This window comes from Aulostomus chinensis, chromosome 13, assembly GCF_037954235.1.
Source record: "Aulostomus chinensis isolate RoL2024-O1b breed Wild chromosome 13, RoL_Achi_v1.0, whole genome shotgun sequence".
Lineage (NCBI taxonomy): Eukaryota > Metazoa > Chordata > Actinopteri > Syngnathiformes > Aulostomidae > Aulostomus > Aulostomus chinensis.
Window position 1 is genome coordinate 18,795,999 of NC_141332.1, and position 17,233 is coordinate 18,813,231.

Genomic DNA, 17,233 nt, shown 5'->3' on the forward strand with positions numbered 1-17,233 from the left:
AGGAAATCGGGAAGCAAAGACCTGGGTAGGAAACAGCAGAAGTGAATGACACATGAGTTGATAGATAGATAGATAGATAGATAGATAGATAGATAGATAGATAGATAGATAGATAGATAGAAAAAAGGAAAATGCTAAATGTTAAACTAACTCGACTGCTTGAAGTCACATGAACTGGGCTTTGCAATGCACATTTTTATCAGAAGGGAGCGATATAGGCAACATTACAAGTGTAGCTACGACAAACAAGAGTAAAAGGAGAGGCATCATGGCCGCTTTCAATCTACAGGAAATGGAGAGAGATCTTGAGGAGTTAATCTCAGTTGGTCAAGTTGAACTGCGAATGTTAGAAGAAGGAGAATGATTCGGTGCCAGCAACTTTTGGAGACGAATACAACTTTGGGAATATCCAGGAAGACGCCGACAGCCGAGGCCTGGCCAGTCATGTGAGTTAACCTCCTAACAGGTTCGCATCTCCCATCTTCCTCTTTTTCGAAAGAAAGAACAGAGGAAGCCTGGTCCAGCTAATGTAAAACAAAACAAAACAAAACGATTTTCTTGGTGAAACTGTGTTTATTTTATTTTATTTTTTTTTTATCTTTTGGTAATTTTGCCAAATTATCAACCTTTAGCAATGCGATACTTAAAAATTGCCAACCAAGTATGTTGAGGAAAACACAAATGTGTGTGGTTGTGGGGGTCAACAAAAGTGATGAAACTGGATGAAATGCTTTCAGCTTGCCCCAAAAGGTGCCAGGATCCCTTAAGGGCCCCTGTGAGAGTCTAAATAGAGTCCGCTTCCATTTGTCCTCCATCACCAATGTGCTTCTATCTGGCACAGAAGAGGCTGTATCTCTGTTCTCCACAGATTAGGCTGAGCGGAGAGCATCTTGCACCTCTGCTTATCAGAGCACCAGGGACAGGCAGCGAAGATGCGTAAGACAGCCAGAGAACGCTGATAACATCCACCATGAATAGCAGCAGACATCACTGCTTCCCCCATTAGTGCGGCGCCGCAGCACTGCTGGGGTGTCGCTTCATCTTCAGGCTACTGTTGGGTTTCATGTGAATTGTTTGTCACAGATGTGAGCTCCACCCTGTTGTTGATGTTATTATTGCTGAGAAAGACCTTGAAAGGAAATGCAATGGAATGCCAAATTCACAACACATTAGCTGTTGTGTGGGTTTTGTACTCGCGTACGCTGAATTTGAAATGAATCCCTGACTGCGGCAGTTAAAGTGCAGACTTTCGGCTTTGATTTGAGGGTGTTTACAGTACATTCATATCAAATGTAGAAAATGGAATAACTTTTCTTCTTAATATCCAAAATTACACATTTTAGACAGAGCATAGGAGAAACCCCACACAAAGAGGTTATGAAGTTGGTTTTCAATCACACTCAACGGGGCTTTTTTTTGCTCTGGATCATAATTGCTGCCTTGTATTTATTTTATTTCATTCACCAATAATGGGGCACACTTGAGAAGCAGATCGATGAAGGAAGACTGCAAATAATATTGCTCATTTACTTTGTGGACAGTGCTGTGTGCAGTTTCCCTCAGTTCCAGGTAGGAATAAACTCTAATACTTGGAATTATCAATTCTGAAAGTCCTGTTCTCTTAGCTCAAACACTGTAGGTTCTATAAGTGGCTTTTAGTGGCTACATTTCTGAAATAAGGTCTGAGCTTGACACAAGCTGAAGATGTTTTCGTGTTTTGCTCTGTGGCATAAAACATTCAAGCCACCTCAGAACCAGAAGTGACGTCACACCCCAGTTGACGACGCTCCAGTAGAAGGAGTGGCGAAAAGTAGAAACACACACACACACACACACAATAAGTGGCTTAACAAAAGTACAGAGGTTATCAAGCCAATATATGACATCACGCTGAGTTCAAACAAAGCGCAAAGCTGGTTGTGGGGATGCTGAAGTCGCATATCTGTGGTGTGGTGCTTCAAAAATCATAAAAGTGAGATTATTCTATTATGCAAAACATAAGACTCAGGAAGTTGTGGCAATGCTAACTTCCAGGTTGGCCTCCCCATTTCATGTGAGGTTATTACATCTCAAACGTCACAGCTGCTGGGCCGGAGACCAAAGGGACATCCAAAGACCTCTGGCTAGACAGGGAAATTGCATCATTGGGTAAGCTTTTAGTGACGGCATGAGTCGGTGTTAGATAACAAAATGACACCACTCGGTATAACAAATCACACAAAATCTGAAAGAAAATCTGCTTTTAAAAAGCTTTTTGTCTGGTTTGAGCAACTTCAGCCAAATCCAGCGATGACATTAATTTGCACACCTGTCATACAGTATGCCAGAGGTTTGCAGCACATCTGGACCTGGAGGATATTTCAAAATGGATTGGATTGTCAGGTTTTGCACAAGACCCCTCATTATGTCCAAGATTATATAAATACACGTGGAGTAATTAGACTGAATGCAGGAAAATAAATGGTTGATGCAGCAACATGAAATCCTGAGGGAGTTACCACCACTGAATGAGTGATCAAATATCTCAGCCAGGAAAGTCAGATTATCATTGTTATAATCCAGATAGAGAGACAGCAACCCATTAATTTAATGAATAATCTCCAGTTATTAACATGGAAGAGAGTAGCTTTGAATGTGAATTATGGCTCATGTCAAGAGCCAACAATGATTATTATTCTCTTTCTTCCTGCTGGACAACTAAAATAACAAGCCTCATCAGTCAGTGTTCGGTCAGAGATGTAGTTTTTTTTTTTTCTCTTAAAGATGTCTGTGCAAGTAAAAAAAAACACAAAAAAAAACTCACCATCAATTATGCAGAGACAGACAGAGAGAGAGAGCGAGAGCGAGCAAGCTCTGCTGATGCATCCATCTGACCAGTGTGACATGGATGAGATGTGCTGCTGCGCACTTGAAAGTAAAATAAAAAGATGAGATATCTCAAATGATACGGAAACATCAAAATGGCAGAAAATATGAAGGTACTAGAAAGGACACATTTGTTGACGTGTTGTCTGGGTGTCCTGCAACACTGATGTTGCAACTACCATTTAAATGTGATCAGTCATCGTCAGGGAGAAATCATCTTTTGTCTTTTGCTGGATTATATTGTGGTCTACTGAGGTCAACGTCCGGAGAGAATTTGTATCTCTTGTCCACCATTCATCTTTTCCTGAAGGATTACTAAATGTCATTGAAAATGTCATCTGGCAGGAGGCTCTTTTGAATTGTATTGACAGCAAAGCCTGATGTTTACTGTCAGAGATGCTGAATGAACATTTACGCAACCGAGAAGCTCTGCTAAAAAATAAATAAATAAATAAATAAAAAAAAAATCTATTGATGTGATTTAGGCTATTCTTCAGTTCAAATGAAAAACACGCTGAAGTTACACCGTCGGGAAAAAAAAAAAAGATTTATTAAAATAGAGTTGTAGTATTTCTGTGAACACGCTCAGTAAAATCAAAAATAAACTCCAAGCTCAGCCTATTGGGAGTCGTACATATTATGGAATAAAAAATAAAAAAGCTGTCTTCTACGTCTTCCGTCGCTTCCATCGGCTTTATGAGTTTTCGGTGTCAGTTTGTTGTTTTACTCGCAGCAAACAAACCCAGCAGGATCAGCAACATTTCGGATACTTTGATATTTTGAGTTCAAATAGTAACCGCCGTCTGAGGTCGTACCCCCACTCTCCTGTTTGTTCTGCTCAGCCTCTCCTCTCCGTATCGATCAAAAGAAAAACCATGTTATATAATTGGTTGCTGTTTTTTTCCGTAATACGTGAACATCCCAGTTATTATGACACATTTGGAGTCAGACGTTTTGTGAGTTGTGTGTGAACCATATTTATTCTCATTTATTCTATTTTTATTTCCCTCCGGCCATTTTTTAATTTTTTAATATATAAACATGGAAACATCTTTAATATAACACTGGTATTACTGTTAAAATAAATGCTACTGCAGTCACGGACTGGAGACCACCAATTAATTTTGCAGCCTCATATTAAAAAAAAAAAAAAAAAAAAAAAACCCAAAACAAAACAAAACACCTTTGAAATCAAATTCATTGAGCTGTCCAAACAACCAGCATGCGACATTATGCAAGAGAAGTACACTTCAATAATGTTTCATTTTTTTTAGTTTTTTTGTTTTTTGAGTCCGGCTGGAATTACTTCAGTAACCTCAATTTATTCAACCCTCAGTTTTGTGGAGCCAAGTCGTTCCCTTCAGACTAGAGGGAACACTTGGGTATACCATTCATCCCCCCAGTCTGACTCATCGTGTCATCCAGTGCCGCGTTCTCCAGTAACCAGCCACACAATCAGTGAATAACAGAGGATATGTTTTATTAGTCAAAGAGCTGTTCGTTCTTCTTGTTTGACTCCATCGTATCATTTTCATTAGCGTTCCCATTTCTTTCCGTCTCTCCATCTTTATTGTTAATAGTTATATTTTCCTCTCTGTGTTACACGGTGTTCTCCCTCCTTCCCCTCCACTTCTCCCACTTGCTTGTTTCCATGTGCGGGAGGGAATCCCAACTCTCGTCTCACTGCAGTGGATGAGGTCAGGCGTTACGTAATAGGGAGAGAGAGAACCAGACAACCAGCACTCACCTCTGTGGTAGCTTGCAGTCGAGCAATAAGGCAGGCAGTGAGAGGCAGGCAGGAGCCGCATCAAATATTTATGAAGCCTCTGCAGCATAAATGCATTCTTCTTCAGTCCTGTTACAGCACACTAGACAGATTTAGTGAACGGGTATATAGAGGGGGGGCTTTCTGCTTCCAGTTTTCTCCCCTGCATCGTATACTCCTGCAGCCCAGCCCCTTCAACCCCCCCAAAAAAAGAGGTAGAACGTACAGCATACCTGCAAGGATACAAATGACAGAGCTGGAGGGAACATCAATGAGAATTCTCATCACCGTCTGTAGAAAACAGTGTGCAGAGCTGCACCGAGCAGACAGATAAGGCAGATGAGTGCTTCATCAAAGATCCGGTCATAAAATGTGTGCCGTAATGGTTTGATATTTCATGGTATCACTGCTGATGAACCGTGTGAAAACAGTAGTTAAGAGATGTAGTCCGATATCTTCCCCAACAAAACAAGAGCACTTTTAATATCCTGCCGGATTGACTGACACAAGCTGACATCCAGGAATTAATCAATGTTGCTGCCCTTATCATGTTGGAGGAATTTCATGATGGACTGATCTGGTATTTGAGAAAAGCAATTTAGTCGGCTGAAAAAACATGGCAGTTTCGCGAAGGCTATTTCCTCTTCTACATATGCACACCAGTAACTTCCTGCTCCAATAAATGGCCCTGACACCAAACATGGGAGGAAAGAACATGGTGCGTGTGTGAATCAGGGGCAACACAAAGAGCTAACGAGAGGAGAAGCTTACAGTATAACACGAAAATACCAGAAAAATAAAGCAAAATATCTAAATCCCTGCAGGGAAGTGTCGGGCCGACTGCTCGCAATAATTGAATGTTTTGTAAAGTCAAGATGGATGTTAAAGTAGTCTGCCCAAACTGGAAAACTCACAGTGTGGAGAAGAGGGAAATAATCTCAGAATAAAGCCTCATGTGTTCCAGTAATAACTTCCATTCTGCACTAGAATATTCATAAAAAGTATTGGAGGTTATAAAATGCGGTAAAAAGAGGTGTGTCCTATACATCCAGTCCAGTATTAATATCCAGTAGTGATTTGGAGTATCTAGGTCACATGAAGTGGAAGCTATTGGGGAGGAAAAAAAAAAAGAATTTTGCAGTCTATGAAAAATGCATTTTGCACTAAAATATTCATTTAAAACACGAGGGAATAAAATAGCATAAAACAAGGTGGACCCTGTACTTCCGATCTAGTACTAATATCTGGTTCTGATTCGGAGGTCACATGATATGGAAGCTATTGGGGAAAAAAATGCTGAATTTTGCACCAAATAAATGATACATTTTGCACTAGAATATTCATATAAGATACAGAAGCTGATGAAATCCCATGAAAAGTGGTATGTCCTGTACTCCTGGTCTAGTACTAATATGTAGTACTCATCTGGAGTATCCAGGTCACATGACATAGAAACTGCTGACAAAAAGGGTGACTTTCGCGGTACAAAAAATGCATTTTGCACCAACAAATATTCATATAGAATATAGAAAATAAAAGAAGTGTGTCCCGTACAGTATCAATAACAAGTACTGATTTGAAGTCCTGGCTGTAGTACTAATATCATGCAGCAAATGACCCTTTTCACACATAAAGTGATTTTCATGAATTATAGGTATTCATATTCTATCCATCTGACTAAATCTTGCACTAATGCATTATTTTCCAGAGTGACCCGGCTGCAGATGAGTATGTGTAGTGATGCGGCCGTCAGCGGAGACGAGATTCAAAGTGCAAGAAGGCGGGAGGCTGTTGGAGCGGTAAGTTACTGTCCATTTCATGATCATTCCAAAGCTTTTCTTTGCTCTTATTATTTGTTGTCACTGCTGTCATTGTAACTGGTTGAGGATCCATCCGGGTCACCCATCCTGACCCTCCGCAGGTTTGGATGCTTTTCAGCAAACTCTACTTTTATGTCCTGATGGACAAGAAACGTATTCGTACTCAAATTTGTTTTGAGGGAATTTGCACAAATGTCTGATTTTGCTTTTGAGGGACTCTGATTGTAAATGTAATTAGCCCAACATTTACAATAGTATCTGTCTGTACACACCCAGCTGAAAGATTTCCTCTCCCCGTTGTCTCCCTTCCTCCTTCCCTCAATTACACACCCTATCTCAGTTTCTCTCATGGCTCTTTGCTATCTGCTGTTCATATCTCACTCGTAACTCCCCTTCAGCTCGAGCCTTCTTGTGTTTTATGTCATATCTTCTGTCTCTATCTCTATGTGATTGCTGTCTCTGTACTTCGCACAAGCAGGGTGGAAAAGGCTTAGCATACCGCCTCCTTTCTCTTTCTGATAATTTGGTGTTGATTCCACTTGTCAATAGTAGGGACTTGTGGTTAGAGGGAATAATGCACATGCCTGGAGAACTGTGGCTTGATTCCCCATTAACAGCTCAGCCCCTCAGCTCAGATGAACCAGAACGTCAATATCTTGGCCAACTGTCTGTCAGCTTTCTAAGTGGTGCTGGAGCCAGAAGCCTGGGGAGACCTATCAACTTGCTAGGCATAGGATATCAGGATTCAATAAAACGTACCGTCTTCCTGTTGCCACAACAACCATGAACAGAAGTATCTCTTTTAATCAGTACAATCTCGTCTGCTGCAGACCTCCTCTGTGGAGGTACTCTTCTTATGGTTGCTAGTTCCATCCCCTCAGGAGACCATGTCAGTGTCCTTGAGAAACATATCAAGACCTTATTACTCCCGATGAGTAGGATGACACCCTTCATGGCAGTCTTCGCCATCAGTGTGATGTAGAAACTGACTGGTGAGCCCTTCCTAAACAGGCTGGTCTCATCCACTGTTTGTACTCGTTCCAGTGAAAATAATGTTCTATAATTTGTATAAAACCCATGTAATTGTGAGCCAGGAGCGAAAACATTGGGACATTGGTGGGCAATTTCCCGGCATGCTTCTAGTGAGATTTTATTTTATGATTTTATTTATGAATTTATTTGTATTTAAACCCAAACCAGGATCTTTCTGTACATTTAACAGGACTTGGACTAGAGTCTTGAATTATCTACTCTAACAGGGGTCAGAAATCTTTGCATCTTATCATGTGCCAGGATCACTTAGAGGACTGCTGATGTTACGATTAGGACTGGCAGGTTGAATTCAGTAAAACCTGGGCTGGCTCGGCCGGGTTCAGTAAGCAGAGTTTGCAGGACTGACGGTCAGAAGAAGGCGGTGAGACAGTTTGGAGAATCCTCAGCACCTGCTTAAACAGACGTTAGAAATCTTACTAGGGCAAGACCTCTTCGAGACTGAAGTCCAAACACTTTATAGGGACCAGGATCAAACAAGGGCCTCCAAACCACAGATCATTCTTGAATACAGACAGATATGATGATGACCTTCCGTGACAGAAATAGCCTTACACGTGTCCAACAGTTTAGGTTCTATCAGCACAAGGCAGGACTGTCTGCCAGTCTCACTGTGTGAGCTGGCACGCCAAAGGCATCTCTGCTGCCCACTGTTCATCATCATATGCACTTTTACTCACAAATACGGGCAGTCAGATATCTAAGACCGCCCAACACTGCCAGAGATATGCAATTTAGAGAAACCCTTTGGCTACACCCCAATCAGTGAAGTAACAGCAGATACTTGGCCACTGGCAGCTGAGGAAAAACAGCTCTGACATCATTGAATAAGGTGCGATCAGATGCATCTTCCATGTATGAATGGTAGTAAGGTTTTTCATGGATTGTCATTCCCTATTATGACTCACTGTGGGCTAAGTGGGTCTATAATAAGTGAACACATTGCTTCGAGCCTTTCCATTCACTTTAGATTAACAATGAATAGCCTGCCAAAGAGCTTGCCAGTACGGCGTTCCTCTTGTTTTTAAATGTCTTGTTAAATGCAGCTTAATCTGTTAAATTGAGCAATTCTGATTTAATAACCAAGAGCAATTGTATCACATATTTCTTGTATAAAGACTCCCTTGATTAATTCATTTAATAGCTAATGCACATTCTCAAACAACATTGTAAAAACCTTAATAGGGCTGTGAAGTGGCGGGGTTTTAATGTGTGTGCGCTTGATTAGAGCGTGTTTATTCCCATTGACACAATGCAAGTAAAGCACAGCAGAGTTGTGAATTACATATGTTTTCTTTTAGAGCATTGGTGAACCATATTTGGAGCTGGAGGAGTTCACACTTTATCTCACTACTCATATTTGTGACATCATTAAAGTAAAGAAGAAGATGAGGAAAGAGAGTGAAAGGACAAAGAAGAGCGGGGTCATTGACTCTGGGCAGCCCACAGAAGGGAGCTGGTTGCCATGGTTTCACTGTGGTTGTGGCTGGTGTTGCTGGGTTGATGGGAGGCAGGCAGCTGGTTGCTTAACAGCAGCAGATGGAGCAACGCAGGTTTCCAAGAACACACAGGCACCATCCCTCGCCTACACGTGTCACATCATTCCCATCATCATTATCTTATCACACACACACACACACACACAAACACACACACACACACAAACACATTCATAAATAGACATCAGACTGCGGGGAGTTATGACAGAACTCTTGCAGCCTTTTAGCCTTTTATGTGGCAGCATCGTCACCAACAGGAACAAAGCACCATGACATCAGCTGTCTTAACATAGACGTCTACATTTGTACAAGAAGCACACTTCTACTACTTTTTTTTTTTTAAACACCCAGAACACTACTTTGAATGAATTGCAAACATACAAAAAAAGACTTGGCTCCAATAAAAAAGCACTAACACAATTTGTCCTTACCATCAAACTTTGCTGTGTATGATGGGCTTGAGTCATTTATTAATTTTAGAGAAATGGCCCTGTCACTCTCAATCAATCATGTCTAGGATGAAAAAACATACTCTGTAACTACTTTTTTGCTGATTTTTTTTTTTTTGGGGGGTAAAAAAACAACAGTTAAATATTCATGCTTCCACAAACAAATGCTTCTGCTGTGTTAAAAAGTTTCTGCCAGTGCTTGGAAAAATATGCTGGCGTTGTTACACTTATACATAATGACCACACGTGCATCTGTCTCTCCGTTTTTGCCTGTGTGTGCCTTTTGCTTGCATCGTGTTATTTCACAGTTAAGTAAGGAAGATAAGCAGAGGAGGCAGCTGAAAACAATAACCAGAGGATCACTGAACCCACGACTCTGAACTCTAATAACTTCACAGACCTGTTCTCTCACCCTGGCTAAGATAAGTCTAAACATAGCTAGGAAGCAAGAGATATGAAACACTGTCTTTCAGACTGCTCACACAAAATCCTGTAATTCCTCACTATGGATTCTGGCAGAGTAGCATCCTAGCACAGATAGTTAAGCAGAGGTAGTTTTAACTGCCCCCCCCCCACCCAAAAAAAAAGCATACACGTGATCCCCCCCCCCCTCTCAAACCTATCACGACTCTCCTGTAGGAACCTTATTTTGTACAGTTGCTATGGAAACCATAATTAGTGTCCAGCATTATAGCAGTGTTTCCAATTAGAGCTCCGCACCAGATTCCAATGCCAACTGGTTACTGTTTTTTTTTTGGGGGGGGGGGGGGGGGGTTACACTGTACATCACGGACAGCACATTTGTTAGGGGGTTATCCTGGACTTAAGCACTGGCTGGAAAGAGTGGGAAGAAAGAGAGATGAGTTGAAAAAATAGAAGAATAGTGGAAGTGGAGCAGTCATCACACTAAACAAACAGCTTTCTTCATGTTTGGACAGCACTAGTTTGGCTGAACTCCCACAGATGAGTCAACAGTTGGAAGATTGCTTGGCCAGAGAGCGGCCTGTTAATATCAGCTAATTATTATTCATTAGATTACGGGTGGATTACTCATTGAACAGCTCCCTGGGCCTCACTCCGCCTCTCTTGTTGTACTGCTTTAAATAAAACCAAGATAAGAACGTTGTTTGTGAATTTCCCCATATGGCGCGTGCACGCCCTTTCAATCATGCTAACAACGAAGCTTAATATCATTTAATCGTTGCATCCATGTCAGTGTATTCCACTCAATGACACATCTCATCCATCCACCCCCCCCCCTCCCACACACACACACACACACACACACACACACACACAACCCCATGCTAAGCGAGGGAATTGGAGCGACAGTGGAATTATGCCCATTAGAATAATTCATTTTCCCCTGGCGGGCCAAATGAGAATGTATCGGCTGTTATTAATAATGTGTTAGCCTGGTCCAAAAACAGCGCTCCAATGACAGAGATGGAGGATTAAGCTGAGGAATTCACCGTAGGCGGCGGCTGCTGCTGCTGCTGCTGCTGCTGCTGCTGCTGCCGCCGCCGCCGCCGCTGCTGGGTTGTGCTGAGCTGCGCTTTAACAATAAGCAGGAACAGAGAAATAAAGATATTGAATATGGGCTTTTTCTATAAGAAGAACTGCTATTGAAATTGTGAGTTGCACTATGACACCAGTGTATGAACTCAGTGTATTGATTTACTTGTTGGGATACAGCAGGCAATCCATCACCTCTGTAGACTACTATGTATTTCCTACACAGCTATAAATCACGCACTATAATTGCCCATACCAGGATTCTTCTACATAATCTAGAAGACTAGTTGACAGAATGTGTGGAAAATATTTGTGTTTTCAGTTTCTGTGACAGAAAATAAATTCCCAGGAATTTAACCACAGGTGTGTAATTATCTCTCGGCATCTCAACAACCCCCTCTGAGGCATCTTATTTACTTAAAAGTGACACATTTGGCGACGTACTTGATGCGCCAGTTTCCTGCTTTCAGTAACATTCGACTCACAACACCTAAGTGAGGTCACCACAAACAGATACATTTATTCCTAAAAAATGAAAAACTTGACATGAGACATCAAGTAGCTAGAGGAGACAAACATCGCTAACAAACTCTAGATGCCAGGTGACGTAATCTCCTGTTGTAATCCACGATGTGGCTGCGGATTTTTGAAGCGGAAACACACACATACACACACACATTTTTCACAAATGCTGATTAACTAACAGCAGTAAAACACACAACAATGCAGAACTGGCCAACAGATGATGTCATCATTTATCATCGCTAACATCTGTGCAGATCTGACACTTTTTTTGTCCCTTTTACTCTGACTAATAGATAACACACGAATTACTCACACACAGACACACACCCACAACGTTGACGGACCTGAAAGCAGACCACAGCAAATATCCAACACAGAGAAGATTTACCATCCACATTGTTGGGACATCAAAAAGTAGACCAGAACTCACTGATCCTTCTCACCGTCAGCGCAGGCAATATAGGGACGTTTGTCATGATATAGATTGAGTAAGTGTGGTTCATTGTTGGGGAAAAAAATGGAGAGGTGGTGAGGCATGATAGGGTTTGAATTCAACCTGAAAGGATAGACGCACAGGACAGTATCGTGGTATCCCACAGGTTTAGTATAATAAGGCAGCAAGGAAGCTGGCTACAGCCAAATAGCTCCAGAGAGAAAGGCGAGCCCTGAATAAGATCCAAGACTTCAACACACTAGACTAGTAAAATCACCAAAGATGGAAAGGAAAGGAGAAAGGAAACGCTGTATAATGCCAGTGAGTTCTACTCCAAGTCCAGCAGCCCGAGCCTGTGTGATCAGCTAAAAGATGGGGGCCGAGGATGAGAGAGTAGAGAGGACAGAGAGAGGGGCCCCAGGATTGATTCGTATGTAAGTAGGGGTGGTGAAAGATCATGTCTCGATGCAAAAGTCAATCATCGGAAATTTAAAGCCCCAGTCCTGAAAATCTGAGAGCCTGTAATAGGAGCCGTATTTCCTGGGTTCTTTGACAATAGGGCATTGTGTGTGATTGTGATTGTGTGTGTGTGTGTGTGTGTGTGTGTGTGTGTGTGTGTGTGTGTGTGCGCGCACGCGCAGTGCGCTTTGTCTGCTGCAGCTTTCAAAACGAGAGGCAGCTGCCAAGAGTTCATGACTCGACGATGAAGCAGAAGCACAAAGTGAAACATGATTATTTGGTTTGATGGCCCACAGTCAGGGCGAGTCCATGGACGCCACAGAGCTCGTCTGTCAAAGACATAAAAACTCTGAAGACACACCGAGGGATTTAACGTGGCACAACGGCCAAGCATCTCACAGACAGACACGCCAACCTGTTCAAAGAGGAACAGGTGAGCAAATATGTCTCGGTTAACTAACTTGATCTGAGTAACAGCCCCTGCATGAAAAGCAGCAATGACAGGAGACCGACCAGGGGCTTGAAACTTCTGAAAGGTAACAGAGAGTCTCTGAACATCACTGCAGAAGGACGGGCACCAGGCATGGTTCTACCACACCTGACCCGTCCTGGTATCCTCCAACATGCACAAGATCACCAGCTAAGACGCAATGATCATCAGTGAGGTACACAGTTGTAAAAAGTACAAAGAAATGCAAAATAGATGCAGCTGTGAATGCATTCAGGGGGATGTTATGGAACTGAATCAAATTAACATACTTGAGCATTTATAGAAAAGAGAAGACAATCTCAGAAAAAAAAATGCTATGCACTTAAATTTGGCAAATAGAAGCAACCTGGATGATGAGCTGAGTGCTGTGTGTGTACACTTCTGTTGAACTGTTTCAGTATTTGCTATTTTGCTACTGTGCTACCAATATATGTTCCATCACTGCCAATAGATCCTCCTAAATCCTACACAGTTGGTCCTTTAAGCTGCAGTGTGGGTGAAAGTTAGCTATGTAGTGTAAAGTTGTGCTCTTTAAAGAGTAATTGCATCCCAATGCAAGAAGCCACTCCACTTCACCATAGCATTTAAGCCTCCTAGGATTCATAATTCATAACTTTAGCAGAGGAACTTTGACACCTTTTGATAATTTGTTTATGCTGCACTTTTTTTCTGCAGGATGACCCAACTCCTTTTCATTATTCCTATTCGTCAGAATGCTTGAAATCCAAAAATTATCGGTCGACCGGCTTTAACAGCCTTTGATATCCGTGAATCCATGAAGAAATTGCAATTTATTGGGATTAACGGGTACAGAATTTTAAATTGTGTTTCAGTCAACAGTAATTCCATTTATAAATATTGCTGCTAGCGAAGACTACAAGTTCTGCAATGCTTTTTTGTTCACATGCTAAATTTGCCAGACGTTGATTGCTTTGTTTTAGAACGAGTCACATGATTCCGATTCCAGATGCCAACATCCGGAGCCGAAATCCATAGTTTTCAAACTGATGTGGGATCAGCAGAGTGGTGTGGTTGTGAGGCCAGAGGTAGTAAAAGTCATGCATTTTAAAATCAAATGTAAGCAGTGTGGATGCAGCCTGATATGTAGCGTTAACGACGGTGAGTGGTACAACCTGAGTCAAGTGTTGTTTTGTCTGTCTCACTGTTACACAGAGAGTATCCTTTCTTATTTGGCTGTTTATTCAGGAGCTTGTTATGTTGACAAAACATGAAACTCGCTTGCGTGGATGTACTGACCTCATTAGTACAGTGAATGAATTAGAGAAACATGTCATCCCAGGGCACTTGTATTCTTACAGTACATGTGTTGGTTAAGAATGCTTGTGTGTACTTGTACATGACGTTGTGTGTGTGTGCCCATTTGTGTATCAAGCTGTCAGGGTTGTCCTCCACTCCTAATGGTTTAATGGGCACCCTGTGGTGCCTCTCAAGCCCCCCGGAGTGGGGCACACTCAGAGTGTGAGGGAGTACAAAGGCACAGCCGTGTCTCTTGAGAGGAGTGTCTTTGTAACTAGGGGCCACTGCTGTGCTAACTGTTGCTGGCCTCATGGTGATTATCCTCCCAGGGGGGCCGCATTGTGGGCCCTAAGACTCAGGACTTCACCTTTACATACCCCCCTGCTGCGGCTCGACAGGGGGGCGAAACACACCCCTGTCGATCACCCTGTTTCACAGGAGGAGACTGCTTGCAAAGCAGTCAGTCCAGCCTTGATACACACACTCTCCCGTGCGGTACATTCATACAATACTGTACTTCTGCAAGTCAAATCCTCTTTCATTTGGTGACCTACTTATAAACAAATGTACATTTTATATGTCAAGCGATTTCAGGCATCGTGCTCACACACACAAAGCTGAGGACAGTATGCAGATCCATTCCCACACATTCTGCCCACTGGCTTCTGTGTTCCTCACCAAACACCCTGCATACAGGCTATAATTGTGTGTTGACTCCAGTCCTTAATAAAACAACCCAGGTCTTAATATGCCTTTGAGAAGGCTGTAGCCTGGAGCAGCGGAGCGGGCATCCCAGTGCCTGGCTTCAGTTGATTCAGCTCCTGGGCAACAAAAGCGAGTAGCTTAGTTCCTCTGATTCCACTGATCAGGGTCACACTGTGGGGGCTGATGCCTAGCGAATAGTTGAACGCCCACCTTCGGATCTCGCTGTCATGGAGACTGTGGTCGACTCCTCACATCTCTTTTTTCTGTCTTATTATATACTGTATCTTGAGGAAAATGTCTACATCTGATGAGTGTTACAAAGATGGTACTTTTTATTTTTTTGTGAACAGCATGTTGAAGACCTGTTTACCGACCTGTTTCATGTGTTGTTTTGGAATTATGACTCCTACATAAATCCAACATCCTCATTCTGATGAAAACACTTCAGTCTGAACACAAAATACTGTAACATGTCGGCTCAGTGACCATCTCCTCCGTGGATGACATGAGCAATTTGGGCGGCAAATGTTTCGGGGCACACGCGTTGTGTGCACTTTCGCCTTCTCCATTACAACCAGTGCTCGTGCAAGAGTGCAGGTGCTTGTAAATATACACACAACACACACACACACACACACACACACACACGCATCTCACTCAGCTTGTTTTTCCTGCGTGGGTGCCCCCTCTCTGCACTAAAAGGAGGGAACAGTAGTTTGAGGGAGGCAGAGATACAGCACCTTTCTCTCTCTCACTTTGTAGATCCGGTGACAAACGTGGGCCCTTGTGCTCCTCAAATACAAACATATGGATTTCGACCTCAGCAGCTTATATACAACCGCAAACTCTGCAAGTTCGGCTGATTTATTGTAAAGAAATCATGGAGACTGCATTATGGCTGAAGCAGAAGGGAGACTTTCTAGACTGAGAGAGCTACTTCACCAAAAACAAAATGTTTTGGCTTTCACGTACTCACAAATAGGTGTGTTGAGCTCATAATGATGTTTTCCCCTCCTGCGTTATATTTTTGTGACACCAGAATGCAGAAACAGCCAGCTGTGTGAATTTAGCTGTAGGCTATTAATAGCAACAGCAAAAACCACAATGGTAACACTCTCTTTAAAAAGTGTCTGTTAACAAATTCCCCAGCACATCTTGCAGTATAATCCACATCTTCTTTCTCCTGTTCCAGTTTGATGCTACTATAGACGATCTGTTGCTCTTTGTCAGTCACCATTAGCTTCAAGCTAAATAATCATGGCTGGATCTTTCTACATTCTGGAGTCACACAGAAGTAATGAAAGAGGAAAAACATCTTTGTCTACCCATTTGGGAGAACTTGGAAGGCAAAATACACTTTTGGGGTGAATCCCCTCATTAAGCACGTCAAGACTTACCTGAAGTCCACCATGATAGTGGTGGTCTTACCGCCATCAGCATCAGCTATGTGGTTGCTGGGCAGACCTTCACTGACAGGAGCTTTCAAGTCCAGCATCTCTGTTTTTAGGGTTTTAAGGGGTGCTGTCCAGTCGCGCTCTCACCTAAAGGGCTCAAATGAGCCTGAAGCGCGACTGAGTCAGCTCCCCTGCTTTCCTAAAGGACATTGCTCAAACAACATGTAGATGTTAAGAGACACTTAATATTGGCAGCTTTGATTGACACCCAGTAAAGGGTCACGGGGCAAGTTGTTTGAAGCTCATCACATGGTCATCTTGGCGTCCAAAGAATTAGTTTTCCACAGTGAAGCTGAAGGGTCGCTGGTCGTGTTATTCCTGTCTGAGATGTTTTAATCAATAAATGTCCGCACATCTTTATGTCCTCGGACTTTACAGGAAACAGAAGTGTGATGGTGTGCAATCATAAAAAAGTGGTGCCGAACAGAACGCAGCTGTCCAGATGACACAATGATCACAACGCCCAAAGACGAAGGTGCTCTTTGAATTGCCTCCCCCAAGGGTTCACACTTGCCAGGCTGATGATGACCTGGTTAGGAGGTGGATCATATGCTTGAGTACATTTTGCGACAAATTGTAGTCTCTTTGGTACGACTGGGTGTTAGCTTTTTTTTTTTTGCTTTTTTTTTTTTTAAATCTTCATTATATTCTCAGGAAAGTCATCCAACATGATGAACTTTGTGTACACGCTTCATGTGCTCTTCTATTGTGTTTTATCTTGTCTGTGCAAAAGTATGAAATAAAGTGGACAGCTTTTCAAAAAAAAAATCATGCAGCAGAAGAATTTATTCAAATTTGAGAGTGATCCTAGTCTGGATCCTGGAATACTGGAACATAGAAAACATCAACTCAGGAACATGATCATAAGGATATTGTAAATTAGTAGAGATAGCAAAGTGGTTTCTGATGAACTAAAGATTCAGGAAGGAGTGTAAGGAGCTTTTTTT

General features: G+C 42.3%; 1 long non-coding RNA gene across 4 annotated transcripts in view; it reads left to right on the forward strand.

Annotated features, from left to right (window-relative positions):
- The first annotated feature begins 269 nt into the window (after positions 1-269).
- LOC147251307 (uncharacterized) overlaps positions 270-17,233 on the forward strand; it is a 79,177-nt gene continuing 62,213 nt past the window's right edge. For 2 of the 4 annotated variants that reach the window (XR_015118914.1, XR_015118913.1), the window contains exons 1-2: positions 270-446; positions 6,339-6,429. This is a non-coding gene — a long non-coding RNA (uncharacterized LOC147251307). Of the gene's footprint in view, positions 447-6,338; positions 6,430-8,801; positions 10,168-16,664; positions 17,186-17,233 lie in introns of those variants that run through there. The other 2 variants (XR_015118912.1, XR_015118915.1) reach the window with 2 other exon arrangements.